The 13,307-nt window shown below is 38.0% G+C and overlaps 4 non-coding genes across 4 annotated transcripts; all 4 read right to left on the reverse strand.

The window, feature by feature from the left end:
• Nucleotides 1-1,297: 1,297 nt before the first annotated feature.
• On the reverse strand, nt 1,298-1,387 carry Trnam-cau (transfer RNA methionine (anticodon CAU)). Its single transcript is given in 2 exon segments — nt 1,298-1,333; nt 1,351-1,387. It is a non-coding gene; the product is annotated as a tRNA-Met (tRNA).
• Nucleotides 1,388-4,786: 3,399 nt separating this feature from the next.
• Nucleotides 4,787-4,876, reverse strand: Trnam-cau (transfer RNA methionine (anticodon CAU)). Its single transcript is given in 2 exon segments — nt 4,787-4,822; nt 4,840-4,876. It is a non-coding gene; the product is annotated as a tRNA-Met (tRNA).
• A 3,399-nt stretch (nt 4,877-8,275) lies between these two features.
• Trnam-cau (transfer RNA methionine (anticodon CAU)) lies at nt 8,276-8,365 on the reverse strand. The gene is given in 2 exon segments: nt 8,276-8,311; nt 8,329-8,365. It is a non-coding gene; the product is annotated as a tRNA-Met (tRNA).
• Nucleotides 8,366-11,751: 3,386 nt separating this feature from the next.
• Trnam-cau (transfer RNA methionine (anticodon CAU)) lies at nt 11,752-11,841 on the reverse strand. The gene is given in 2 exon segments: nt 11,752-11,787; nt 11,805-11,841. It is a non-coding gene; the product is annotated as a tRNA-Met (tRNA).
• Nucleotides 11,842-13,307: the final 1,466 nt, after the last annotated feature.

Consider the following 13,307-nt stretch of genomic DNA (forward strand, 5'->3'; position numbering starts at 1 on the left):
GATGGCCCTCAAAGATGACAGACAAAAGTTCGAAGCGTTGTTCAAACTATGTCAATGAACGTAGAGTTTTGCTAGGCGGTTTGAAAATGTATCATCTATCGGCAAGTGTGTCTTCTATTAAAGCACGATAATGGTCGCTGGCAGACTAAGAAACTGATGAATGTACAATCGTTTTCAAAGTGGGTTATAAACCTATACTCCCTGTTCTATGCTTACAGTTTTTCAGGAGATCGATGTCATGATACGGTATGATGATTAAATTACTCCAGATCATAAGTCTTTGTCTTTGAGAATTTAGGTAGCGAGCACACATATTCAAACTGAAGTAACGAATAGATATGTTTTAACAAATATTATTTGCAAATGTTATATCTGACACCAGACAGTGAATATATTTATTAATGTAAGAGCAGAAAGTTGGCGGGATCGAGACCGACAGATTTTTGTCCTAATATACGCATGGGAAGAAGATTATATTTATGTAACAAACGTGTAATTGTATTATATCCTTTGGTCCCCGTTTCATGTTTATGAATACAGACTTCCATAGATCAATACAGACTTCAATTGACCATTACCAAATGCAAAAGTGTCATCTTCCCTGTAACTTATGCTCGACGGATAGAACAATATTTGCCTTTCTTTGTTGCAAGTTGTTTTTAAAATAGTCAAGTTTGATACTGTACTCAAGTATCACGTGCATGTACCTTTTCTGTCTTTACAGGAGAGAGAGAGAGAGAGAGAGAGAGAGAGAGAGAGAGAGAGTGTTTTTGTTTGATTTGGATTTTTAACGTAGCTTTAACAATTTTTCAATCATATAGGTACGTTGTCTGCAGTGTGGCAGTTTATAGTGATGCCTAGCACTGGGGCATCATGTCGCAGACACGTAGCATGATGTCCCACCCAGTCCCATTATCCTGAGACCAGGCCAACCAGTTCTATCACTAACTTCTTAATGCTGAGCACCTAGAGAGGCAGTTGTCAGTATCAATTTTGTAAGTCTCTGATAGGACTAGGCTGGGGATCAAACCCATGACCTCCCGCATCCACAACGGACGCCCTAAACATTAGGCCACTGGAACGGTGTAGAGTGTCCATTGTGCTTTCAAGTGGGATCTGTTTGAATAGGTAATGATAGTTTCCCATCAGTTTGAGGCACACCATCCTTCAAACTTGGTCGTTACATTTGATATATACATTTGGCGTTTTCACTCTAATGTGAGTATAATTGGTGGAATTAAATAGAATAACCACAAAGGATAAAAGGTAACAATTCGAGCTAAGGAGACAAAATATCTGCCCCGGGTGAGGATCGAACTCACGACCTTCAGATTGCTCTCTACGATTGATTATGAGACTGACGCGCTACCTGCTGCGCTACCGAGGCTATATACATTTTCCATGAGAGATTATATCTTCAGGAGAAACTAAAAGCATTCTTCAGAAAGCATGCGCACCAGCATATGTCAAAAGAGCAAATGATTTACCCCGAGGCGCAGATGTAGAACATGGTAGAAAACACTATAACTAGTCATAAAACGTGTTCTAAACATCCATGATGGTCAACTACATTAACTTATAGGTAAGTTCATCTTATCGGTATTCTGATACCTCTATAAATTCTAAATGGATGGCAATACTAGTTGTTACAAGAAAATAGCCTCCCACTGTTGAGGGGTGGGTGATATTATTTAAATTTAGTGTTTATGATTGTACAAAATTATCATTATCGCGAAGGTTATAATGCCATTGGGAGCGTACGTTTCTACTTTATAAACATTAAGACTTATCAAACACGATTCACTGTGAGTTTTCATTTTCAACTCGTAGGTGAGGAATTTAAGCTACATAAAAATATTTTTTAATTTACTAAATGTTCAAAGGCAGGAACTGTGACTGAACTAGCTGCGTTTCATTTTAGCGCTTTCCGGATGGAGACGTTAACTGTGTTGAAGGACTGCCATGCAAACGAGCATATTCCAAGAAAAGTTGAAAGAGAATCATCTATCATGTGGTCTGAACATAGGACAAGTAAGAAGTCTTTCTATAGAAAGGCGATTGTGAGATTGGCCCTCATGTGTATTGAATCAATGGTCACATTGGAGGATTGTCAACTCTGATTGAGGCTATGCAACATTGATGCAATTTGCGAAACTGTGCTAGCGAAGGTCACCAATAATCAGTCGAATAATAAATCTGGCTCTCAAGGACAATACATGAGTATAACAAGAAATAACAGTTGACCCATGAACCGTCCTTGTGGGCTGATGAATACATATCCATACATCCATTCAGTCAATGAAAACAATTTCAAACAAATATTTTGGAGTTAAATATTATACAGGTCTCCCCAGTCAATGTTCGAAAAATATCGTTAGAACACTGATCATATCATGTGTTAAAACTTTTCTATTCACGGATCGGTAACTGAAAGCGACAAATATGCATTATAATTTTCTCTGTAGAAAATAAACCACAAAATGCTTTCATTACATGATGGCATGGAGTTTGTTGAATTGTATGTGATTGGAAAGAGAAAACCATTCCTCGTGTAACATTAACTCATACAAATACCATTAATACTAGTACTATTACTACCACTAACACTACTACTGCTACTCCTACTACTACTACTAACACATGTATAATGTTCGGAACACTTTCTCTGGATTCCTGTTGAAGACAGAACTCCTTCTTTAGAAAGGACATATAGACGTCGTCAAATCAGCGTAATTTAGGTGAATCAGGTTCTTACTTTAATATTGTGATAGTGAATCCTATTCCGATTGATGAAACAATGGATCTTGCCCATGAGGAAATGTTTTCCAAAATATACTCGTTTGGAAATCTAGATATTGTTACGCGTTATTATGTTTATGACCTCGGGCCCTGCTGGGCGCCCTCCAATTGGAAGTAGGTCAAACCTAATTGAGTGTGCTAACACCAATGGCTGATTTATCGTGACGTCACCAGTAGGAAGACTGATATGCACCGAGGTACGACGCTTTCTATATTGATTACAGTGCGGCACGTTCGTTTTTTAGCCTTTGCTATGCAAACGGTATTTTGTTGCGAATTATATTTATTGAAATTGTATTTGAATCGAATTAGTTAACGTATATTATAGTAGTTATTATTTCTTCCCCGGTTGTTTTCAAATGATGGCTACATTGTTGTATATATCTTTTAGGGTCGGGTGCATTGAGCTGCTTGACTTGACCCTAATATGTATGTATTAATGCAGTTGATAAGAATGATGATATTATAAATTGGAAAAATGTTGGTTTGGGTTATAACTTGATTTCATCCACTTCGGGCCAAATACATTCCACATAGTCCTACTCGCAGATGAACCATTTCCATTGAATGACGACACGTTCCCTACTTAGGCGTATCCGAAAGGTTTCCTTTTGATGGGTAGCAGCACGTCGACGACTCACAAATCCACCATATTTGCTGTGTGTGAGTGAACTGGCTTAGATGGGGTTCCTGATGGCCCTCAAAGATGACAGACAAAAGTTCGAAGCGTTGTTCAAACTATGTCAATGAACGTAGAGTTTTGCTAGGCGGTTTGAAAATGTATCATCTATCGGCAAGTGTGTCTTCTATTAAAGCACGATAATGGTCGCTGGCAGACTAAGAAACTGATGAATGTACAATCGTTTTCAAAGTGGGTTATAAACCTATACTCCCTGTTCTATGCTTACAGTTTTTCAGGAGATCGATGTCATGATACGGTATGATGATTAAATTACTCCAGATCATAAGTCTTTGTCTTTGAGAATTTAGGTAGCGAGCACACATATTCAAACTGAAGTAACGAATAGATATGTTTTAACAAATATTATTTGCAAATGTTATATCTGACACCAGACAGTGAATATATTTATTAATGTAAGAGCAGAAAGTTGGCGGGATCGAGACCGACAGATTTTTGTCCTAATATACGCATGGGAAGAAGATTATATTTATGTAACAAACGTGTAATTGTATTATATCCTTTGGTCCCCGTTTCATGTTTATGAATACAGACTTCCACAGATCAATACAGACTTCAATTGACCATTACCAAATGCAAAAGTGTCATCTTCCCTGTAACTTATGCTCGACGGATAGAACAATATTTGCCTTTCTTTGTTGCAAGTTGTTTTTAAAATAGTCAAGTTTGATACTGTACTCAAGTATCACGTGCATGTACCTTTTCTGTCTTTACAGGAGAGAGAGAGAGAGAGAGAGAGAGAGAGAGAGAGAGAGTGTTTTTGTTTGATTTGGATTTTTAACGTAGCTTTAACAATTTTTCAATCATATAGGTACGTTGTCTGCAGTGTGGCAGTTTATAGTGATGCCTAGCACTGGGGCATCATGTCGCAGACACGTAGCATGATGTCCCACCCAGTCCCATTATCCTGAGACCAGGCCAACCAGTTCTATCACTAACTTCTTAATGCTGAGCACCTAGAGAGGCAGTTGTCAGTATCAATTTTGTAAGTCTCTGATAGGACTAGGCTGGGGATCAAACCCATGACCTCCCGCATCCACAACGGACGCCCTAAACATTAGGCCACTGGAACGGTGTAGAGTGTCCATTGTGCTTTCAAGTGGGATCTGTTTGAATAGGTAATGATAGTTTCCCATCAGTTTGAGGCACACCATCCTTCAAACTTGGTCGTTACATTTGATATATACATTTGGCGTTTTCACTCTAATGTGAGTATAATTGGTGGAATTAAATAGAATAACCACAAAGGATAAAAGGTAACAATTCGAGCTAAGGAGACAAAATATCTGCCCCGGGTGAGGATCGAACTCACGACCTTCAGATTGCTCTCTACGATTGATTATGAGACTGACGCGCTACCTGCTGCGCTACCGAGGCTATATACATTTTCCATGAGAGATTATATCTTCAGGAGAAACTAAAAGCATTCTTCAGAAAGCATGCGCACCAGCATATGTCAAAAGAGCAAATGATTTACCCCGAGGCGCAGATGTAGAACATGGTAGAAAACACTATAACTAGTCATAAAACGTGTTCTAAACATCCATGATGGTCAACTACATTAACTTATAGGTAAGTTCATCTTATCGGTATTCTGATACCTCTATAAATTCTAAATGGATGGCAATACTAGTTGTTACAAGAAAATAGCCTCCCACTGTTGAGGGGTGGGTGATATTATTTAAATTTAGTGTTTATGATTGTACAAAATTATCATTATCGCGAAGGTTATAATGCCATTGGGAGCGTACGTTTCTACTTTATAAACATTAAGACTTATCAAACACGATTCACTGTGAGTTTTCATTTTCAACTCGTAGGTGAGGAATTTAAGCTACATAAAAATATTTTTTAATTTACTAAATGTTCAAAGGCAGGAACTGTGACTGAACTAGCTGCGTTTCATTTTAGCGCTTTCCGGATGGAGACGTTAACTGTGTTGAAGGACTGCCATGCAAACGAGCATATTCCAAGAAAAGTTGAAAGAGAATCATCTATCATGTGGTCTGAACATAGGACAAGTAAGAAGTCTTTCTATAGAAAGGCGATTGTGAGATTGGCCCTCATGTGTATTGAATCAATGGTCACATTGGAGGATTGTCAACTCTGATTGAGGCTATGCAACATTGATGCAATTTGCGAAACTGTGCTAGCGAAGGTCACCAATAATCAGTCGAATAATAAATCTGGCTCTCAAGGACAATACATGAGTATAACAAGAAATAACAGTTGACCCATGAACCGTCCTTGTGGGCTGATGAATACATATCCATACATCCATTCAGTCAATGAAAACAATTTCAAACAAATATTTTGGAGTTAAATATTATACAGGTCTCCCCAGTCAATGTTCGAAAAATATCGTTAGAACACTGATCATATCATGTGTTAAAACTTTTCTATTCACGGATCGGTAACTGAAAGCGACAAATATGCATTATAATTTTCTCTGTAGAAAATAAACCACAAAATGCTTTCATTACATGATGGCATGGAGTTTGTTGAATTGTATGTGATTGGAAAGAGAAAACCATTCCTCGTGTAACATTAACTCATACAAATACCATTAATACTAGTACTATTACTACCACTAACACTACTACTGCTACTCCTACTACTACTACTAACACATGTATAATGTTCGGAACACTTTCTCTGGATTCCTGTTGAAGACAGAACTCCTTCTTTAGAAAGGACATATAGACGTCGTCAAATCAGCGTAATTTAGGTGAATCAGGTTCTTACTTTAATATTGTGATAGTGAATCCTATTCCGATTGATGAAACAATGGATCTTGCCCATGAGGAAATGTTTTCCAAAATATACTCGTTTGGAAATCTAGATATTGTTACGCGTTATTATGTTTATGACCTCGGGCCCTGCTGGGCGCCCTCCAATTGGAAGTAGGTCAAACCTAATTGAGTGTGCTAACACCAATGGCTGATTTATCGTGACGTCACCAGTAGGAAGACTGATATGCACCGAGGTACGACGCTTTCTATATTGATTACAGTGCGGCACGTTCGTTTTTTAGCCTTTGCTATGCAAACGGTATTTTGTTGCGAATTATATTTATTGAAATTGTATTTGAATCGAATTAGTTAACGTATATTATAGTAGTTATTATTTCTTCCCCGGTTGTTTTCAAATGATGGCTACATTGTTGTATATATCTTTTAGGGTCGGGTGCATTGAGCTGCTTGACTTGACCCTAATATGTATGTATTAATGCAGTTGATAAGAATGATGATATTATAAATTGGAAAAATGTTGGTTTGGGTTATAACTTGATTTCATCCACTTCGGGCCAAATACATTCCACATAGTCCTACTCGCAGATGAACCATTTCCATTGAATGACGACACGTTCCCTACTTAGGCGTATCCGAAAGGTTTCCTTTTGATGGGTAGCAGCACGTCGACGACTCACAAATCCACCATATTTGCTGTGTGTGAGTGAACTGGCTTAGATGGGGTTCCTGATGGCCCTCAAAGATGACAGACAAAAGTTCGAAGCGTTGTTCAAACTATGTCAATGAACGTAGAGTTTTGCTAGGCGGTTTGAAAATGTATCATCTATCGGCAAGTGTGTCTTCTATTAAAGCACGATAATGGTCGCTGGCAGACTAAGAAACTGATGAATGTACAATCGTTTTCAAAGTGGGTTATAAACCTATACTCCCTGTTCTATGCTTACAGTTTTTCAGGAGATCGATGTCATGATACGGTATGATGATTAAATTACTCCAGATCATAAGTCTTTGTCTTTGAGAATTTAGGTAGCGAGCACACATATTCAAACTGAAGTAACGAATAGATATGTTTTAACAAATATTATTTGCAAATGTTATATCTGACACCAGACAGTGAATATATTTATTAATGTAAGAGCAGAAAGTTGGCGGGATCGAGACCGACAGATTTTTGTCCTAATATACGCATGGGAAGAAGATTATATTTATGTAACAAACGTGTAATTGTATTATATCCTTTGGTCCCCGTTTCATGTTTATGAATACAGACTTCCACAGATCAATACAGACTTCAATTGACCATTACCAAATGCAAAAGTGTCATCTTCCCTGTAACTTATGCTCGACGGATAGAACAATATTTGCCTTTCTTTGTTGCAAGTTGTTTTTAAAATAGTCAAGTTTGATACTGTACTCAAGTATCACGTGCATGTACCTTTTCTGTCTTTACAGGAGAGAGAGAGAGAGAGAGAGAGAGAGAGAGAGAGAGAGTGTTTTTGTTTGATTTGGATTTTTAACGTAGCTTTAACAATTTTTCAATCATATAGGTACGTTGTCTGCAGTGTGGCAGTTTATAGTGATGCCTAGCACTGGGGCATCATGTCGCAGACACGTAGCATGATGTCCCACCCAGTCCCATTATCCTGAGACCAGGCCAACCAGTTCTATCACTAACTTCTTAATGCTGAGCACCTAGAGAGGCAGTTGTCAGTATCAATTTTGTAAGTCTCTGATAGGACTAGGCTGGGGATCAAACCCATGACCTCCCGCATCCACAACGGACGCCCTAAACATTAGGCCACTGGAACGGTGTAGAGTGTCCATTGTGCTTTCAAGTGGGATCTGTTTGAATAGGTAATGATAGTTTCCCATCAGTTTGAGGCACACCATCCTTCAAACTTGGTCGTTACATTTGATATATACATTTGGCGTTTTCACTCTAATGTGAGTATAATTGGTGGAATTAAATAGAATAACCACAAAGGATAAAAGGTAATAATTCGAGCTAAGGAGACAAAATATCTGCCCCGGGTGAGGATCGAACTCACGACCTTCAGATTGCTCTCTACGATTGATTATGAGACTGACGCGCTACCTGCTGCGCTACCGAGGCTATATACATTTTCCATGAGAGATTATATCTTCAGGAGAAACTAAAAGCATTCTTCAGAAAGCATGCGCACCAGCATATGTCAAAAGAGCAAATGATTTACCCCGAGGCGCAGATGTAGAACATGGTAGAAAACACTATAACTAGTCATAAAACGTGTTCTAAACATCCATGATGGTCAACTACATTAACTTATAGGTAAGTTCATCTTATCGGTATTCTGATACCTCTATAAATTCTAAATGGATGGCAATACTAGTTGTTACAAGAAAATAGCCTCCCACTGTTGAGGGGTGGGTGATATTATTTAAATTTAGTGTTTATGATTGTACAAAATTATCATTATCGCGAAGGTTATAATGCCATTGGGAGCGTACGTTTCTACTTTATAAACATTAAGACTTATCAAACACGATTCACTGTGAGTTTTCATTTTCAACTCGTAGGTGAGGAATTTAAGCTACACAAAAATATTTTTTAATTTACTAAATGTTCAAAGGCAGGAACTGTGACTGAACTAGCTGCGTTTCATTTTAGCGCTTTCCGGATGGAGACGTTAACTGTGTTGAAGGACTGCCATGCAAACGAGCATATTCCAAGAAAAGTTGAAAGAGAATCATCTATCATGTGGTCTGAACATAGGACAAGTAAGAAGTCTTTCTATAGAAAGGCGATTGTGAGATTGGCCCTCATGTGTATTGAATCAATGGTCACATTGGAGGATTGTCAACTCTGATTGAGGCTATGCAACATTGATGCAATTTGCGAAACTGTGCTAGCGAAGGTCACCAATAATCAGTCGAATAATAAATCTGGCTCTCAAGGACAATACATGAGTATAACAAGAAATAACAGTTGACCCATGAACCGTCCTTGTGGGCTGATGAATACATATCCATACATCCATTCAGTCAATGAAAACAATTTCAAACAAATATTTTGGAGTTAAATATTATACAGGTCTCCCCAGTCAATGTTCGAAAAATATCGTTAGAACACTGATCATATCATGTGTTAAAACTTTTCTATTCACGGATCGGTAACTGAAAGCGACAAATATGCATTATAATTTTCTCTGTAGAAAATAAACCACAAAATGCTTTCATTACATGATGGCATGGAGTTTGTTGAATTGTATGTGATTGGAAAGAGAAAACCATTCCTCGTGTAACATTAACTCATACAAATACCATTAATACTAGTACTATTACTACCACTAACACTACTACTGCTACTCCTACTACTACTACTAACACATGTATAATGCTCGGAACACTTTCTCTGGATTCCTGTTGAAGACAGAACTCCTTCTTTAGAAAGGACATATAGACGTCGTCAAATCAGCGTAATTTAGGTGAATCAGGTTCTTACTTTAATATTGTGATAGTGAATCCTATTCCGATTGATGAAACAATGGATCTTGCCCATGAGGAAATGTTTTCCAAAATATACTCGTTTGGAAATCTAGATATTGTTACGCGTTATTATGTTTATGACCTCGGGCCCTGATGGGCGCCCTCCAATTGGAAGTAGGTCAAACCTAATTGAGTGTGCTAACACCAATGGCTGATTTATCGTGACGTCACCAGTAGGAAGACTGATATGCACCGAGGTACGACGCTTTCTATATTGATTACAGTGCGGCACGTTCGTTTTTTAGCCTTTGCTATGCAAACGGTATTTTGTTGCGAATTATATTTATTGAAATTGTATTTGAATCGAATTAGTTAACGTATATTATAGTAGTTATTATTTCTTCCCCGGTTGTTTTCAAATGATGGCTACATTGTTGTATATATCTTTTAGGGTCGGGTGCATTGAGCTGCTTGACTTGACCCTAATATGTATGTATTAATGCAGTTGATAAGAATGATGATATTATAAATTGGAAAAATGTTGGTTTGGGTTATAACTTGCTTTCATCCCCTCCGGGCCAAATACATTCCACATAGTCCTACTCGCAGATGAACCATTTCCACTGAATGACGACACGTTCCCTACTTAGGCGTATCCGAAAGGTTTCCTTTTGATGGGAGCAGCACGTCGACGACACACAAATCCACCATATTTGCTGTGTGTGAGTGAACTGGCTTAGATGGGGTTCCTGATGGCCCTCAAAGATGACAGACAAAAGTTCGAAGCGTTGTTCAAACTATGTCAATGAACGTAGAGTTTTGCTAGGCGGTTTGAAAATGTATCATCTATCGGCAAGTGTGTCTTCTATTAAAGCACGATAATGGTCGCTGGCAGACTAAGAAACTGATGAATGTACAATCGTTTTCAAAGTGGGTTATAAACCTATACTCCCTGTTCTATGCTTACAGTTTTTCAGGAGATCGATGTCATGATACGGTATGATGATTAAATTACTCCAGATCATAAGTCTTTGTCTTTGAGAATTTAGGTAGCGAGCACACATATTCAAACTGAAGTAACGAATAGATATGTTTTAACAAATATTATTTGCAAATGTTATATCTGACACCAGACAGTGAATATATTTATTAATGTAAGAGCAGAAAGTTGGCGGGATCGAGACCGACAGATTTTTGTCCTAATATACGCATGGGAAGAAGATTATATTTATGTAACAAACGTGTAATTGTATTATATCCTTTGGTCCCCGTTTCATGTTTATGAATACAGACTTCCATAGATCAATACAGACTTCAATTGACCATTACCAAATGCAAAAGTGTCATCTTCCCTGTAACTTATGCTCGACGGATAGAACAATATTTGCCTTTCTTTGTTGCAAGTTGTTTTTAAAATAGTCAAGTTTGATACTGTACTCAAGTATCACGTGCATGTACCTTTTCTGTCTTTACAGGAGAGAGAGAGAGAGAGAGAGTGTGTGTGTTTTTGTTTGATTTGGATTTTTAACGTAGCTTTAACAATTTTTCAATCATATAGGTACGTTGTCTGCAGTGTGGCAGTTTATAGTGATGCCTAGCACTGGGGCATCATGTCGCAGACACGTAGCATGATGTCCCACCCAGTCCCATTATCCTGAGACCAGGCCAACCAGTTCTATCACTAACTTCTTAATGCTGAGCACCTAGAGAGGCAGTTGTCAGTATCAATTTTGTAAGTCTCTGATAGGACTAGGCTGGGGATCAAACCCATGACCTCCCGCATCCACAACGGACGCCCTAAACATTAGGCCACTGGAACGGTGTAGAGTGTCCATTGTGCTTTCAAGTGGGATCTGTTTGAATAGGTAATGATAGTTTCCCATCAGTTTGAGGCACACCATCCTTCAAACTTGGTCGTTACATTTGATATATACATTTGGCGTTTTCACTCTAATGTGAGTATAATTGGTGGAATTAAATAGAATAACCACAAAGGATAAAAGGTAATAATTCGAGCTAAGGAGACAAAATATCTGCCCCGGGTGAGGATCGAACTCACGACCTTCAGATTGCTCTCTACGATTGATTATGAGACTGACGCGCTACCTGCTGCGCTACCGAGGCTATATACATTTTCCATGAGAGATTATATCTTCAGGAGAAACTAAAAGCATTCTTCAGAAAGCATGCGCACCAGCATATGTCAAAAGAGCAAATGATTTACCCCGAGGCGCAGATGTAGAACATGGTAGAAAACACTATAACTAGTCATAAAACGTGTTCTAAACATCCATGATGGTCAACTACATTAACTTATAGGTAAGTTCATCTTATCGGTATTCTGATACCTCTATAAATTCTAAATGGATGGCAATACTAGTTGTTACAAGAAAATAGCCTCCCACTGTTGAGGGGTGGGTGATATTATTTAAATTTAGTGTTTATGATTGTACAAAATTATCATTATCGCGAAGGTTATAATGCCATTGGGAGCGTACGTTTCTACTTTATAAACATTAAGACTTATCAAACACGATTCACTGTGAGTTTTCATTTTCAACTCGTAGGTGAGGAATTTAAGCTACATAAAAATATTTTTTAATTTACTAAATGTTCAAAGGCAGGAACTGTGACTGAACTAGCTGCGTTTCATTTTAGCGCTTTCCGGATGGAGACGTTAACTGTGTTGAAGGACTGCCATGCAAACGAGCATATTCCAAGAAAAGTTGAAAGAGAATCATCTATCATGTGGTCTGAACATAGGACAAGTAAGAAGTCTTTCTATAGAAAGGCGATTGTGAGATTGGCCCTCATGTGTATTGAATCAATGGTCACATTGGAGGATTGTCAACTCTGATTGAGGCTATGCAACATTGATGCAATTTGCGAAACTGTGCTAGCGAAGGTCACCAATAATCAGTCGAATAATAAATCTGGCTCTCAAGGACAATACATGAGTATAACAAGAAATAACAGTTGACCCATGAACCGTCCTTGTGGGCTGATGAATACATATCCATACATCCATTCAGTCAATGAAAACAATTTCAAACAAATATTTTGGAGTTAAATATTATACAGGTCTCCCCAGTCAATGTTCGAAAAATATCGTTAGAACACTGATCATATCATGTGTTAAAACTTTTCTATTCACGGATCGGTAACTGAAAGCGACAAATATGCATTATAATTTTCTCTGTAGAAAATAAACCACAAAATGCTTTCATTACATGATGGCATGGAGTTTGTTGAATTGTATGTGATTGGAAAGAGAAAACCATTCCTCGTGTAACATTAACTCATACAAATACCATTAATACTAGTACTATTACTACCACTAACACTACTACTGCTACTCCTACTACTACTACTAACACATGTATAATGTTCGGAACACTTTCTCTGGATTCCTGTTGAAGACAGAACTCCTTCTTTAGAAAGGACATATAGACGTCGTCAAATCAGCGTAATTTAGGTGAATCAGGTTCTTACTTTAATATTGTGATAGTGAATCCTATTCCGATTGATGAAACAATGGATCTTGCCCATGAGGAAATGTTTTCCAAAATATACTCGTTTGGAAATCTAGA

This window comes from Sinohyriopsis cumingii, chromosome 15, assembly GCF_028554795.1.
Source record: "Sinohyriopsis cumingii isolate HCF-2022 chromosome 15, ASM2855479v2, whole genome shotgun sequence".
NCBI classification, from domain to species: Eukaryota; Metazoa; Mollusca; class Bivalvia; order Unionida; family Unionidae; genus Sinohyriopsis; species Sinohyriopsis cumingii.